The sequence below is a fragment of the Hemicordylus capensis genome, chromosome 6 (assembly GCF_027244095.1).
Source record: "Hemicordylus capensis ecotype Gifberg chromosome 6, rHemCap1.1.pri, whole genome shotgun sequence".
In the NCBI taxonomy this organism is placed as follows: Eukaryota; Metazoa; Chordata; class Lepidosauria; order Squamata; family Cordylidae; genus Hemicordylus; species Hemicordylus capensis.
In genome coordinates this window covers 6097318-6113736 of record NC_069662.1, presented here as the reverse complement: position 1 = coordinate 6113736, position 16419 = coordinate 6097318, and the positions used below count along the sequence as shown (strand labels likewise).

Sequence of the window (16419 nt, the reverse complement as noted above, 5' to 3'; positions counted from 1 at the left end):
ATATGCTGTCTGTACACCCATAATATATGTTTTTGCATGAATGACTGTACCTGTGTTCATTTACCAAAGTGAATCTGGGGACAGGTCCCACAAATACATGGTGCAGACAGGAAGTGTACTGCTGTACCTGCACTCAGCATAGCTTATGAATAAATATAACTATATCTGTCACCTTGTCAGCAAGGAAAGGGATGGAAGGCATGGGCCCATCCTCCTGCCTCTCCCTCACCCACATGCCTCCCACTCTGCCTACACGCGAGGACAGAGGAAGACACCAGGGCATAGAAAACCCAACAGGCCCGTATTATACGGGAATTCCCATTTCTAAGGAAAAAAATCTCTTGTCCCAAATGGGATGCTGTTTTCCCCATATCATTGACAGAGCCTGGAGCCCTCACCCCTCAATGCATTTTCATTGAGCCCTTTGAAGTCCATATGATAATGTCAAAGGAACGACCAAGTTCACAAAAGAAGCCCAGGGACATTTGTTCCTCCTGGAGCATTATAGCTACACCCCTGTTCAGTCTTCCTTATGGATGCCACTCATTGTTTCAAAGAGGGCTGGTGCAGTCCTCAGCAGCTGTAGATTCTGCACACTCTGCAATAGCAAACCTATCTCACACCATAATGCTGCAGTCTAGACTTGCGGCTGCAGGTCTCTGAACCGGAAAGAATGGGACCTAGACAACACTGATGGGCATATGGTAAAATTTGCAAAGCCCCCACCATCAACTTCACAATGCCTGGACCAATATGGACCAAATCAGTTAATAGCAATAGCAATAGCAATAGCAATAGCACTTACATTTATATACCGCTCTCTAAGCGGTTTACAATGATTTTAGCATATTGCCCCCAACATTCTGGGTACTCATTTTACCGACCTTGGAAGGATGGAAGGCTGAGTCAACCTTGAGCCCCTGGTCAGGATCGAACTTGTAACCTTCTGGAGTTTTACCACTGCGCCACCAGGGGCTCTTTTTAAGGTTGTAGGGGACACATAGGGACACCTCAAGGGCAGAGTTTGTGATGATGTCATCCACCCTAATTCAAGATGGCAGACGCATAAACTTTTGAGGTGCAAGTGGACTAACTTGTGACCTGCTTAGCCGATATGAACCAAATTTGCTACAGCTGTAGGGACACATAGGGATTCTCCAATGGCATAGTTTATGATAATGTCATCCACCCTGATCCAAGATGGTGGATGCATGGACCTTTGAGGTGCAAGTGGGCTAACGTGTGGACTGTCTAACTGATTTGAAACAAATTATGTACAATTGTAGTGAGTAACATCCAGGGACACCTCAGTGGTGTGGTTTTTGATGATGTCATCCAACCCGATTCAAGAGGGCGGACACATGAACATTTGAGGCTCAAGTGGGCTAACTTGTGAACTGCCTAACCTATTTAGACAGAATTTATTTCAATCACGGGGTAGTGAAAGGCAAGTAGGCAGACTTGTTCTTACTAGAACAACTTGGATTTTTTTTCTGATTCCTTTGCCAAGGTATCCTCTCTGAAGACCCCACACCTGACATGATGTTGTCATATTTTCTGATGGTATTTAAAGCTTTAGGGCTTGCTTTTGGAGCTGGATCCAGCAGACACCTGGGAAAGGCCTAGAATGGATGAGGCACATGACATGATTTGAGAACACAGCATATGCTCCATCTCTTCAAGGCCATATAATTACATGTCAACCCATTCTTCCAAAAATGAGATTTACCTCCAGTTGAGTTGCATAAGAGCTGCAGACACAGACACTTATTAGTGTGCTGATGCAGCAGAATGTGTAGAGTGCGGCAGGAACCCATACAAGAAGTAGGACAACAAGTGACCTAAGACCAGTGTATTTACAATGGCAATATGCTCTAATAGTATGTTGTTGTGATGACTTGGTTGCTCCACTTCCCCAAGAAGTGACGAGTTCCAGAGGTTCACAGTGCACCTTGGATTCTGGTTTCCTTTGGAAGGAGAGTCAGGGGCATAAGGAGGTTGGAGTGGGCACTGGGACATAAGTGAGGATGGGCTTCTAGCCCGCTATCCCCCACTTTGTCCTCCTACCTCCACTTTGTGCTTTTGTTACAGAAGAAGTGGAAGGTCATGGTGAAAAATGAAACATTCTTGGCACACCTGTTTTCTTACTCCTGTGTAAATAATATCACACACTCCCCATGCACACAGACACACACATTTGTACATGGGCATTCCTCTGGCTCAGAATACACACACACACACACACACACACACACACACACCCCTCTTCTGGAGAGGCTCACTTTTGTTTATGACAAGATTACAGCCTCTGATCAGGAGCCAAGCAGGGCCTCAGGGAGGTGAGAGGGGAAGAGTTTGTCATTCCCCCCACCCCATTAATCATTGCTACAGCCCTGAAGGGAGCTACAGCAGACTGATGGTATCTTTGTAATATGTGGTTTGTTTCTATAAATATACAGAATATATTTGAGTAAATAATAGCTCATGTGTAAAAGAGAGCCATTGTGTGGTGTAGTACTTAGAGTGTTGGACTAGGACCAGGGGGACGCCAGTTCAAATTCCTCACAACAGGGAACGTTGTGAGGATTAACATAACCATGTACTCTGCTCTTGTTGTGAGCCAAGCCTGATTTGTATACTAGATATGCTCCGGAGCTAGCATATGAAATTAGGCTGGTTCCACCAGTGTCACAAAGTGACCAGTTCTTTATATGGTGACCTGGACATGAAGCTAGAAAGAAGACAAAAAACACTCCTAAATAATTCAATGGGCTTTATTATAGAAAGTAGCTCATCAGGATAAAATTCAAACAGGTCATCCAATCTAAACATGTTCTGATTCAAGGTGTAGTGCAATGTGCCTGGCTATCATACAGGTGAAACTCGGAAAATTAGAATATCGTGCAAAAGTCCATTAATTTCAGTAATGCAAATTAAAAGGTGAAACTGATATATGAGACAGACGCATTACATGCAAAGCAAGATAAGTCAAGCCTTAATTTGTTATAATTGTGATGATCATGGCGTACAGCTCATGAAAACTCCAAATCCACAATCTCAGAAAATTAGAATATTACATGGAACCAAGAAGACAAGGATTGTAGAATAGAACAATATCGGACCTCTGAAAAGTATAAGCATGCATATGTATTCAGTACTTGGTTTGGGCCCCTTTTGCAGCAATTACTGCCTCAATGCGGCGTGGCATGGATGCTATCAGCCTGTGGCACTGATGAGGTATTATGGAAGACCAGGATGCTTCATTAGCGGCCTTCAGCAATTCTGCATTGTTTGGTCTCATGTCTCTCATCCTTCTCTTGGCAATGCCCCATAGATTCTCTATGGGGTCAGGTCAGGCGAGTTTGCTGGCCAATCAAGCACAGTACACTGTATACTTTTCAGAGGTCCGATATTGTTCTATTCTTCAATCCTTGTCTTCTTGGTTCCATGTAATATTCTAATTTTCTGAGATTGTGGATTTGGGGTTTTCATGAGCTGTACGCCATGATCATCACAATTATAACAAATTAAGGCTTGACTTATCTCGCTTTGCATGTAATGCATCTGTCTCATATATCAGTTTCACCTTTTAATTTGCATTACTGAAATTAATGGACTTTTGCATGATATTCTAATTTTCCGAGTTTCACCTGTATGTGTGTGCAATCAATAATTACAGCTGTCTAAAAAATCCTAATAAAGCCTTTAGACAGAAACAGAGAGAGAAGAAAGGAGGGAGGGCTTAGGAAGGGAATGGCAGTGATTAGTAGGGAGGAGGGAAGGGGGAAGCAGGCTGTGATGTGCATTGAATAGGCATCTCACCAGGTTCACAAAGAAGGCTTCAAAGGACTTGTTCATTGCTGGGGCTTGAGAGCGATGCCGGCTTCAGATGCAAAAAGGTTGGTGCTGGATTTCACAGACAGAGTCAGCCCTTGACTCTTCACCCCACAGCAAAAATCACCAAGCAGTCTCTTGTCTGCAGGTTTCAGGCCTCTGCTTCGCTACGCAGCTAGGCATCAAGCAGCAGGCAGCAGGCATTTGGGATGCGCACATGAGCAAAGATCTGCTGGTTAGGCAAAGCTTGCTGACTCTCTATTCAATGAGCTCCAATTTTATAGCTGCTTTTTCCCTTGATGTCCATTGAGTCTCCTGGATCACAAAAGGTGTCCATTCCAAGTATGCTCTGGATATTGTCTTTTAATTATCGAAGTTAGCTCAGGATATTAGGTCAGTTTAGGATATGAGTTCCATCTCCTGTTAGCTGAGTATTGTACTATTGACATTCCCACCTGGTCCCAAGAACGTTAAAAGTCAGAGAAGTTAGGAAAGAATCAGATTTATATGTGTGAGACAGCAATTAAATTACTTCTTGGGTACATCTATCTAGTGTGTAATTATAACAAAAGAATGTTTAAAGTAACAGCAAAAGGGGTATTTGTTTGAGGCTAGTTAATAAATACATTTGACTAAGGCAGAACATTATAGGTGACCTCAACATGATAAGCCTTCTGCTTCTAATTCTACATAGCAAATATCTCTTAGAGAAAGACGTGATTATCCCCCGGCAAAGCAGAGCAATCACTAATGATTAATGTTTACTTTTTGTAAGAGGAAATGAGCTCAGCTCCTAGCTTCCCCCAAAGACATTACCCGAGAGCAAGTTCAGGCAAAGGAGTTTAGGAGTTTAATCATTTTACTCCATTTGAATTCCTGTTGCAAAGAGTTCAGTGGTACTGGCAAAGACCAGAACTCAACCTGGCCCAGTGGTCTATGAGTTCTGATTCAACATGAATGAGCTGGGCACCAACATATCCAAGTTGCTAGTGTGTGTGTCAATCTTCTTGCCATCCATCTGTAAAGGCATTCCACAGTGATATAATATGTGTGAGACAGAAAACCAGAACCTGGCCATTGTCTCCTGTGAGTTTCACAAACACTGAGAACAATGCTAGATTGCCTCTTCACAAAACAATTACCAGAGGCAGTCATGAGTCCTGGGTGTCATGCACTGGTCAGTTCCTCTAAGTTCAGGCATTGATTCCTTAATAAAATGGAATCAGACACAGGCCTGGATTCCATATAATTCTGGGTTGCTACCTCTGGGCTCCTTGGAGGAAGGAAACTTTCTGGCCTCTATCTCAAATCCTTCCTCCAGTCTGTAATCAAGCAGCTCTCCAGTTCTTTTTATACACTTTGCAATAATGCCGGAGGCTGCCCGTTCTAACTCCACACCATATGCTGCTCTGGTCTTGACATTCTCATATCACATTCCGCTGAAGGCAGGTCCTTCTTCTCTTGCTCTGATGTGAATATGCTGCAGAATTATCTGCCCTCAGAGTCAAGAAGATTCCCCATTACATCTCTGCATCTTCTACTCATCTGGGCTTCCCTTCTTCCAGTTAAGGAGCATGCCCGGAACAGTGACTCTTGCAGAGGCACAGGAGATATACTTCTCTGAGAGTGGGGACTTTCTTACTCTCTAAAAAAAATCTATTGTAAAAATGAATTCTGTCTCCCAGCATAAATCTGAAACAAGGATATGTGTCTTACTGGCTGGCAGGTAGTTTTGCTCTCAGTTTGTTGCTATTGTTCCATTTTCATTTGCACTAGGACAGCATGGGGAAAAGCTGATTAATTTCTGGGTGTTTAGGAGTTAAGGATTAAAATATATGTAAATAAATATGCACCTACATAACGTACGTGTGTGTGTGTGTCTGCCTCTGAAACTTGCAGGGGAATGCAAGGGAAGGGGGGAACAATGGTGCATATATATCTAACAATTATACATGCTTTACTCCAATCTCAATCCATACATGCCCCTTTTATGCCCCATTTGCACAAAACACAGTTTTATTTTGTGACATTACAAAACTCATGCTCTCCAATAAGATTTGTGCAACTTCCCTGCAGCTCTGATTATCACTTTGCCCATGGCAGCATTGATTGGGTTCCTCCTTAATGCACCATTTCCCCTTGCTGCCACCTGCACCTAGAATTCCTCTCCCTCCTGGGCCTCTTGTATGTCATCCTACCTCCTTCCCATTAAATCCCTCCTCAAACCTCACCTCTTCCATGAAGCCCTTGGCTTAACCTCTTAGTCCTCATCTGCTACTGAAACCAAGTCTAAGGAAACGGACTGGGATGGATTCTGCTCCAGTTTCCCTTGCCTCTGATGATCTCCTCTTCTTCCATCTCTTGTTTCAGCTTCCAATGAAAAGCAGATTTTAACATTTGAAAATGGCAGGTGCAAAAGCTGCAGATGGGGATTGGGAAGGATGTGCCTCAGTGGCAGAACACTTCCTTTATATAATGAATGCCACAGGTTCAATCCCAGGTAGCACCTCCAAGAAGGGCTGAGAAACTTGTACATTGGTGGAGTCATTGGAATAAAATGATATTTCTAAAATGCCAACTAACTAAAGCTTCTAGAAGGGTAGCTGTGTTCATCTGTTCACACAAAAACACTATTAGCATTTAAGGTGCCGCAAGACCATTTTGTAAGACAAGACAAATATTTTTTTTATTAACTGTGTTTCTGAGCAATGAGAGCCTCTAAAGATCAGCCACATTGTTCCTGTATCTTCTGCTGCCATCTCAAAGTTCATCACAATTCATTGTTTCTGAAGTGGGATGCAAAGAGTTGCCCCTTTCCTCTTCTTTAAAAGGACCTTGCATGTCAGGAGCATCTTGTTTATGCAAATGAAACTCCCACTCAAATAGCAGCTGCAGCCAGCCTTGCCCAGTGTGAGGTTCAGTCCGCCAATTCATGCTTCCTGGCACCATGAGCACCTTCATTTGGATTCTCTCAGTGATGGCCCTCATGCCAGGTGAGTGTCCAAGTGTGCAGGCTGGGCTCTGGCTCTAATGAAGTCTTTTCTTCCTTCTGAATCTTAATTGTCTTGCTTCCTAGGGGCTCTTTCTGCAATCCAGCTTGTCCAGTCTGGATCTGAGATGATGGCTCCAGGAAAAACTCTCAGCCTGACCTGTACTGTCACTGGATTCTCTGTTTCTGGTCCCTCTTTGAATTGGATCCGGCAGCCTCCAGGAAAAGGACTAGAATGGATGGGATGGGTCTACTGGACTGGTTCCCACTGGCAGACAAGCTATGCCTCATCTTTCCAGGGACGAATCACCATCTCTGCAGACACCTCCACAAACTCCTTCTCCTTGCAGCTGGGCTCTCTGACAGCTGCAGATGCTGCCACGTATTACTGTGCAAGAAGCACAGTAAGAGCAAGCAACAGGCAGTTCATACAAAAACCTCTCTTAGCTGATGTCAAGGCATGCACAAACACAAAACCCAGTATTCTGCAGCTGGAAGGAGGTGGTGAATGTGGTTCATCAGTGGTGAATGTGGTTGCACAAGATTCATTACCTCCTCTCTGCATTTTCTACGTGCTGGTAAAACAGCTGTGCGGTTTGTTTTTTGGCAAGTAAAAATTAGTGACTCGTCCAAAGGGCAGGGCAGAATTAACGACTCTGCTGGGTAAGCGACTTACTAGGGCAGAGATGTCAAAGGGCGGCCCTCCAGCTGTTGAGAAATAGAACTCCTATTATGCCCAGCCACACTTTATTTTGGCTGATGGGAGTTGTAGTCCACGAACAGCTGGAGAGTCAAAGCTGCCTACCCCTGGACTAGGGTCCCACAGAAATAGATTGACCTAGTTACCCCAGGCTGGCAGCTGCACCTCAAAGGCAGTTTGAATAGTCACCTTGGAGTTCAAGCAAGCACAGGATAAATCACATGGTGGGCAGTTTTAGTCCTTACTTAGCACACCTTCAGTTGTGATGTAGCATCACTCTGCTGCCAGCTTCATCTTGGCTTTAGGCATCAGAGCTTGTGAAGTTCATGGCTTTTTCCAGGAGTTCTCCCAGACCCAGCCAGACTTATACGGCCTTGCCATACTACCCAGAGAAGAACACAAATTTGCCTCTGGAGCCTCTCTCTGGGGTTCTTTTTGTGACGTGGAGGCCTATAAAGGTATACTAGGTCGTCCCGCCCACCAGTACCCCACCCTCTGCCCACATGTGATCCTACCATGATCCCACCTTGATCCCACCTTCTCCAGCACTTCCTCTGGGCCCTACAGGGTATGCAACTGGTCTGATCCATGATCCATGGGGGTGGCCGCACAATGCTGCCATTTCATAATTCTCTCCGTTATTCTAATGAAAAGAAGTAGCCATTTTTCCAACTGACCTATTCATGAGTTTACTAGAAGCCAGCCAAAGTCAGCTTCTTTATTCCCTTGCTTTCAACAACCCATTACGCAGGTTTTCTCTCTTTTCACACACAGCCCGCACACACACACATGCACGCGCACACACATCTTTTTCATTTCTTCTCCCTTGTATCGTGGTGCCTATTTCCAGTCCAGCTTACTAATTCCATAATATTTCCTAGTGGTCTGCAAAGATATTTTCCTCCAAAAAAACACATTTTATTTGCTTTACTAATTTACGGAATTCCTAAGGAATCAGGAAGACCAGATCTTTCCTGCCAAGAACAATATGGTGAAGTTCAAGAGAAACTTTATTCCCTCACAATCTATTGCTTCTTGTGGTTATGTTAAGAGGAAGCAAAAACAGAGACGATTTGTGCGGTGAAGACAACAGTGCCGTGAAACATTAGCTTTCTATGTTTTGGGTGTCCTGAAGGTGGCAGCACAGTCTTGGAAGAATGTAAGCCATGGGCTGTGAAAGGAAAAGTTAATCTCCTTAAAAAGAAAAGTTAATCTCTCAAGAGCAGGGGTGTAGCTATAATTGAGGGGATGGGTTCAAAGACCTCGGGCCGCCCAACTGTTGAGGGCCCCCAGTTCTACTCTTCCCTATTTTATTCATTATCTCCCTCACTTTGAAGGATCGCTACAGAGAGGGGTGAACACAGGCCCCCTCTCCCCTAGCTATGCCCCTGCCCAAGGGGATACCCTTCTTAAAGAAAATGGTAAGTTTTAAGGACAGCCCGCACAAAATTCTTAATGCCATCTTCCCCCTTAGCCAAAAGGTGGCAGCAGAAAGGCCATGACCTCAGGCTCTGTTTTTGTTTGTACATCAAACCACAGACTCTTCAACATGCCTATTTCCCAAAGGAGAGCTTATTTTTAAATAACAAACCTTTGCAAAGCTGTACTCAATTACAAAGTTATCTTTGAGTATGAAATTGTCATTGGAAACACCAAACAAGTGGACCTCCTTTTATCCTCTTGGCTTCCTTAATGTGGAACTGGACTGAACCCCCTCTATGCAAATCTCCCAAGTGAGCCCTTCTCCTATAAATAGCATCATCCGGGACTGCATCATATCCTGGATATGTCCCTTCATTCTATTGCAAAGAAAGAGCTGGACAGAAAAGAGATGAAATCATATTCTTGTTTCTCATGACATTGAGCATCTTGCCAAGTGAGGATTTATGAACATGGTAAAAATGATATTCTAGCACCAGCCCAAAGAGCAGCCAGGGCTTGATTCTCATCTCTGCCCCTTTCCTTGACAGGTGTCTTCTCCAGTCCACAGCTGGTCCAGTCTGGCCCAGGATCAGCGAAGCCTGGGGGGGTCCTTCAAGCTGACCTGCACAGTCTCGGGGGTGCAGGTCAGTGACTACTACTGGGGCTGGATCCGACAAGGAAAGGGCTAGAATGGCTGGGCAACATTTGGAGCACTGCAGGTGGAGGAAACCCCTTCTACAATTCAGCATTTGACAGTCGAGTCAGCGTCACCAGGGACACCTCCAGAAATGAACTCAACCTTCACCTGAGCTCCCTGACAGCTGCAGACACTGCAGTGTATTACTGTGCGAGAGACACAGTGGGGCAGAGCAAAGGCACATCCAGGCACAAACTACTTCCAGACTAGACCACAATATTCATATTAGTGAGAGTTTAATGTGCTGCCACCAACCTCAAGTCTGTGGAATGGGATGAGTTCCAGATTCAAAGGTGTCAGGAAATGAATTGGACTAATTAATGCTACTTTCTTAGCCTACTTTCCAGTTGGCTTATGAAATCACCCGGCATTCCATGTGTGTGTCCATCTGTGTGTCCATGTGTCCATCCCACCCATCAACTTCACAACTTCTGGACCAATATGAGCCAAATCTGGTACAGTTGTAGGGATACATAGGGACACCTCAACAGCAGAGTTTGTGATGATTTCATCCACCCTAATTCAAGATGGAAGATGCATAAACTTGTGAGGTGCAAGTGGGCTAACCTGTGACCTGCTTAACCAATATGAACCAAATTTGCAACAGCTGTAGGGACACATACGAATTCTTCAATGCTGTAAGCTGTGATGATGTCACCCACCCTGGTCCAAGATGGCAGACACACGAACATTTGAGGTGCAGGTGGGCTAACATTTGGACTGTCTAACTGATTTGAAACAAATTATGTACAGTTGTAGTGAGTGACACACAGGGACACCTCAGTGGTGTGGTTTGTGACGATGTCATCCATCCCAGTTCAAGATGGTGGACACGTGAACATATGAGGTGCAATCGGGCTAACTTGTGACCTGCCTGGTTTGAACTAAATTTGCTACAGGTGTAGGGACACATAGGGACACCTCAAGGGCGTAGTTTGTAATGATGTCATCCACCCTGATTCAAGATGGCAGACATGTGAACATTTGATGTGCAAATGGGAACTGAATTGGACCAAATTTGATACAGTTGTAGGTAGTAGGGACACCTAGGGACATCTCAATGGTATAAGCTTGTGATGATGTCATCACCCCAATTCAAGATGGCAGGTGCATAAACATCTGAGGCACAAGTGGGCTAACTTGTGAACTACCTAATCGATTTGGACCAAATTTATTTCAGTTGCAGGGGTAGTGAAAGGCAGGTAGGTAGATTCATTCTTACTAGAACAACTTGTTTGTATTTTTCTGATTCCTTTGCCAAGGTATCCTTTCCGAAGTGCAACTGATCCAATCCAGATCAGGTATGGCAAAACCTCGACAGACCCTCCTCCTGACATGATGTTGTCACGTTTTCTGATGATGTGTATAGCTTTAGGGCTTCTTTGTGGAGCTGGATCCAACAGCCTCCTGGAAAAGGACTAGAATGGATGAGGCATATGACACCATTTGAGAACACAGCATATGCTCCATCTCTTCAAGGCCATATAATTACATGTCATCCCATTCTTCCAAAAATGAGATTTGCCTCCAGCTGAATTCCATAATAACTGCAGACACAGCCAATTATTACTGTGCTGGAGTAGCAGAATGTGCAAAGTGAGGCAGGAACCCATACAAGAAATAGGATGAGTAGTGTCTTACAAGCAGTGCATTTACAGTGGCAATATGCTCTAATAGCATGCTGTGCTGCCTTGGTTACTCCACTTTGCCCAGTGTTGAGAAGCTCCAGAGGTTCCTTCACAGTGCACCTTGGATTCTGGTTTCCTTTGGAAGGAGCGTCAAGGGCACAAGGAGGTTGGAGTGGGCACTGGGAGAAAAAAGAGAATGGGCTTCTATCCCTCTATCACCCACCTCCTTCTGCTCCCTCCCCTTGTGCCTTCACTGCAGAAGAAGTGGAAGGACATGGTAAAAAACAAAACATTCTTGGCACACCTGTGTTCTTACTCCTGTGCAAATAATATCACATACTCCCCATGTACACAGACACTTTCACACATACACTTGTACATGTGCATTTCTCTGGCTCAGAATGTGTGTGTGTGTGTGTGTGTGTACCTACTAACTTCATATGTACATCCTAGAGAGGCTTACCTTTGTTGAAGGCAAGATTAAGTCTTCCAATCAAGTGCCAACAGTGAGCCAGTGAGTCAGGGAGCTGGGAGGGGAAGAGTGAAGAGTGAGCTGTTGGCACTTGACTAGCCTCCACCCTCCAGGACCCTAGGACATTCATCTCACCTATATTGCACACACACGCACACACACACACACAATTAATCAGAGCTACAGACCAAACCTTAGTAGAGTGGAAAGGCCTATAGGCATGGGATAGAGACAATCAACAAGCTCTACTATATTAACAAGAATGTTTTTACTAAAAACAAAAGTTCAAATTAAAACATTACTTTACAGAAAATCACAAAATACTCACAGAGCAAGTCAGGGTAGCTAACAAGCTGTAGGCTTTTTAACACTGCTCAGTTCTATCAAGGTTTTCCTTCCAAGTCTCTCTTTTCTTCCTCTGGCTGGATGGGAAGACTTCTTTGTCCAGGGGATAGCACAGGTCTGGGGCTCGATCCAGTCTGGCTCCTTTCCCACTTTCATTGATTTCAGCTTTTGGTCCTGGCTTATTGTCTGGGCAACTCCAGCAATCTCCAGCACCCACCAGTTCTCTGCTCAGTTCTCTCCCAGGTTTCTTTCTCCAGTTTCCCCCCCACCCCTCCCAGCCTTCCAGCAAACTTTTGCCAGCTTTTCTTCCGCAGACTCTCTCAACCTGACTCAACTGGACTCCAGCAGCTCCACTCCAGTAGCTCTTGAACTGAACTCAGCTCTAAAACTCAACTGCAGCTCTTCAATTCCACTGAACTCCTTTCAGCAGACAGCTTCAGACTGACAGAATCCCTCTCAAACTTCCCGAATATATACACTTCTTCCATCCCACCAATTATTCAGTTCAGCTAATCAGAACTCAACAAATTCCCTCCATAACTGAAAATCATTTTTCCCTCCAAAGTCCAGCTGACAGATTTTCCAAAACCAACAGTGAAACACAACTGAACTTTTGACCTTATACAAAGACCAGCTATAATACAAAACATTTTTTCCATGGCAGAAGGGGATTGTACCTCGTTCCTTCACAAAGAGTCATTGCAGACTGATTGTATCTTTGCAATATGTGGTTGATTTACATAAATATACAGGATGTAGTTGAGCAAATAAAAGGTCATTCTGAAAAGAGAGCCAGTGTGGTGTAGTGGCTAGAGAGTTGGACTAGGACCAGGGAGACCCGAGTTCAAATCCCTCGGAACAGGGAATGTAGTGAGGATCAACATAACCATGTACATTGGTCTGGGCTCCTTAGATGGAGGAAAATTCCTGGCCTCTCTCTCCAAAAATAAAGCTTATCCAGTGTAAAGCTGAATTGTGCCTCTCAGTTTAAATCTGAAACAAGGATGTGTTTCATCCTCCTCAAATCTCACCTCTTCTATGAAGCCCTTGACTTAACCTCTTAGTCCTCATCTGCTACTGACAACAATGTCTATGGAAGTGGAACTGGATGGATTCTGCTCCAATTACCCTTGCCTCAGATCCCCTCCTGTACCTCCTGTTGTTGCATCTTCCAATGAAATGAAGATTTTAACCTTTGAAAGGGGAGGGCAGCAGATAGGGATTGGGGAGGATGTGCCTCAGTGGTAGAACACTTGCTTTGTATGTATAATGAATGCCCCCGATTCAGTCCCAGATAGACTTTCCAAGGAGGGCTGAGAAAGAATCCTGTGTCCTTGGTGAACTGACAGAAGGAACTTCACAATGGGCAAACTCCTCACACTTGGAAAGAATCCTTGGAGACTAGCTTCCAGTCAGCGTGGTCAATGTGGCAGAGGTCGATGGAAGATCTGACTCAGTACAACTCCAGTTCCAATAATCCTATAATATTTTGTAACACTTTGAAGATTTTGTACATTTCTGGAGTCATTGGAATAAAATGATATTCCTAAATGCCAACTTATTAAAGCTTCTAGAAGGGAAGCTGTGTTCTTCTGTTCACACAAAAACGCTGTTAACCCTTAAGGTGCCACAAGACCATTTTCGAAGACAAGGTATTTTTATATTAACTGTGCCTGTGCAATAAGAGATTCTAAAGATCACCCACATTGTCCCTGTATCTTCTGCTGCCATTGTTTCTGAAGTGGGATGCAAAGAGTTGCCCCTGTCCTCTTCTTTAAAAGGACCTTGCATGTCAGGGGCATCTTCTGTATGCAAATGAAACTCCCACTCAAATAGCAGCTGCAGCCAGCCTTGCCCAGTGTGAGGTTCAGTCCACCCCTTCATGTTTCCGGCAACATGAGCGCCTTCATTTGGATTCTCTCAGTGATGGCCCTCATGCCAGGTGAGTGTCCAAGGGTGCAGGCTGGGCTCTGGCTCTAATGAAGTCCTTCCGTTCTTCTGATCCTAACTCTCTTGCTTCCTAGGGGCTCTTTCTGCAATCCAGCTTGTCCAGTCTGGATCTGGGATGATGGCTCCAGGAAAGTCCCTCAGCCTGACCTGTACTGTCACAGGATTCTCTGTTTCTGGTCCCTATTTGAATTGGATCCGGCAGCCTCCAGGAAAAGGACTGGAATGGATGGGAAGGGTCGACTGGACTGGTTCCAGCTGGCGCACAAGCTATGCCTCATCCTTCCAGGGACGAATCACCATCTCTGCAGACACCACCGCAAACTCCTTCTCCTTGCAGCTGGGCTCTCTGACAGCTGCAGATGCTGCCACGTATTACTGTGCAAGAAGCACAGTAAGACCAAGCAACAGGCAGTTCATACAAAAACCTCTCTTAGCTGATGTCAAGGCATGCACAAACACAAAACCCAGTATTCTGCAGCTGGAAGGAGGTGGTGAATGTGGTTCATCAGTGGTGAATGTGGTTGCACAAGATTCATTGCTTCCTCCCTGCATTTTCTACAAGTGCTGGTAAAACAGCTGTGTGGTTTTTTTGGCAAGTCAAAAATTAGTGATTTGTCCAAAGGGCAAGGCAGAATTAATGACTCTGCTGGGTAAGCGACAGACTAGGGCAGGGATGTAGAATGGCTGTTGTGAAACAGAACTATCATGCCCAGCCACACAGGGGCGTAGGCACGGTTGGAGTGGGCCCAGAGACAAAATGTTAAAATGCCCCCCACCACTGAAGCTCAGCTCATGAAGTAAAGAAATCTTAAATGAGGCTAAAAGGTTTTGTACATTTTGGACGATGCAAGTCATTTAATTGTACTAGAAAAAGACATGCTGTTCTGGTAGCTCCAGGTCTTAACACACATCAATTTTGGAGGATGAATACAACTGAAGGAAGCCTGGGTGGGTGCGCAGCTGGGGGAGTCAGTCATGTGACTTGCCTCTGGGGGGCCCCCCAAGGCAGTGGGCCCCCAGACAACTGTCTCCCCTTGCCCTATTATAGTTAGGCCCCTGCAGCCACACTTTATTTTGGCAGGGTGTAATGGGAGTTGTAGTCCAAGAACAGCTTCCTTAGGGATGCCACTCATTGCCACTCAAGGGCCAGTGCAACTGTAGATTCTGCACACTCTGCAATAGCAAACTTATCTCACACCATAATGCTGCAGTCTAGACTTACGGCTACAGTCTCTGAACCGGAAAGAATGGGACCTAGACAACACTGATGGGCATGTGGTGCAATTTGCAAAGCTAGTTAAATGAAACACTGGTCCCTTCCTTCATAGCTCTGCCAGATCTAGGCCACATGATTACAAAGTGAGCTTCGAGTAGGAGATTGTCATTGTGAAATGCCAAACAAGTGCACTTCCTTTTATCCTCTTGGCTTCCTTAATGTGGAACTGGACTGAACCGCCTCTATGCAAATCTCCCAAGTGAGCCCTTCTCCTATAAATAGCATCATCCGGGGCTGCATCATGTCCTGGATATGTCCCTTCATTCTATAGCAAAGAAAGAGCAGGACAGAAAAGAGATGAAATCCATATTCTTGTTTCTCATGACACTGAGCATCTTGCCAAGTGAGGATTTATGAACATGGTAAAAATGATATTCTAGCACCAGCCCAAAGAGCAGCCAGGGCTTGATTCTCATCTCTGCCCCTTTTCTTGACAGGTGTCTTCTCCAGTCCACAGCTGGTCCAGTCTGGCCCAGGATCAGCGAATCCCGGGGGGTCTTTCAAGCTGACCTGCACAGTCTCTGGGGTGCAGGTCAGTGATCACTACTGGGGCTGGATCCGACAGCCTGCAGGGAAAAGGCTGGAATGGTTGGGGAACATTCGGAGCACTGCACATGGAGGAACCCCCTACTACAATTCAGCATTTGGCAGCCGAATCACAGTCACCAGGGACACTTCCAGAAATGAGGTCTACCTTCAGCTGAGCTCCCTGACAGCTGCAGACTCTGCAGTGTATTACTGTGCGAGAGACACAGTGGGGCAGAGCAATGGAGCATCCAGGCAAAAACCACTTCCAGACTAGACCACAGTCTTCATATTGGTGAGAGTTTAATGTGCTGCCACCAGCCTCAAGTCTGTGGAATGGGGTGAGCTCCAGATGCAAAGGTGTCAGGAAAACCATCGGACTCATTCATGCAACTTTTTAGCCGACTCCCCACATATTCTACGAGTACCTGTAAAACAGCTGTGTGAGCCCTCTGACAACTGCAGACTCTGCAGTGTATTACTGTGCGAGAGACACAGTGAGGCACAGCAACGGAGCATCCAGGCAAAAACCACTTCCAGACTAGACCACAGTCTAGTGAATTAACCACTATTGGTGAGAG

General features: G+C 45.1%; 1 protein-coding gene and 1 long non-coding RNA gene across 2 annotated transcripts in view; one reads left to right on the top strand and one right to left on the bottom strand.

Annotated features, from left to right (window-relative positions):
* The window catches only part of LOC128329543 (uncharacterized), a 471544-nt gene that overhangs the window by 199735 nt on the left and 255390 nt on the right, over positions 1-16419 (top strand). The window lies entirely within an intron of this gene.
* LOC128328774 (uncharacterized) overlaps positions 11992-16419 on the bottom strand; it is a 55902-nt gene continuing 51474 nt past the window's right edge. The window contains exon 3 of the long non-coding RNA XR_008309390.1: positions 11992-15578. This is a non-coding gene — a long non-coding RNA (uncharacterized LOC128328774). The remainder of the gene's footprint in view (positions 15579-16419) is intronic.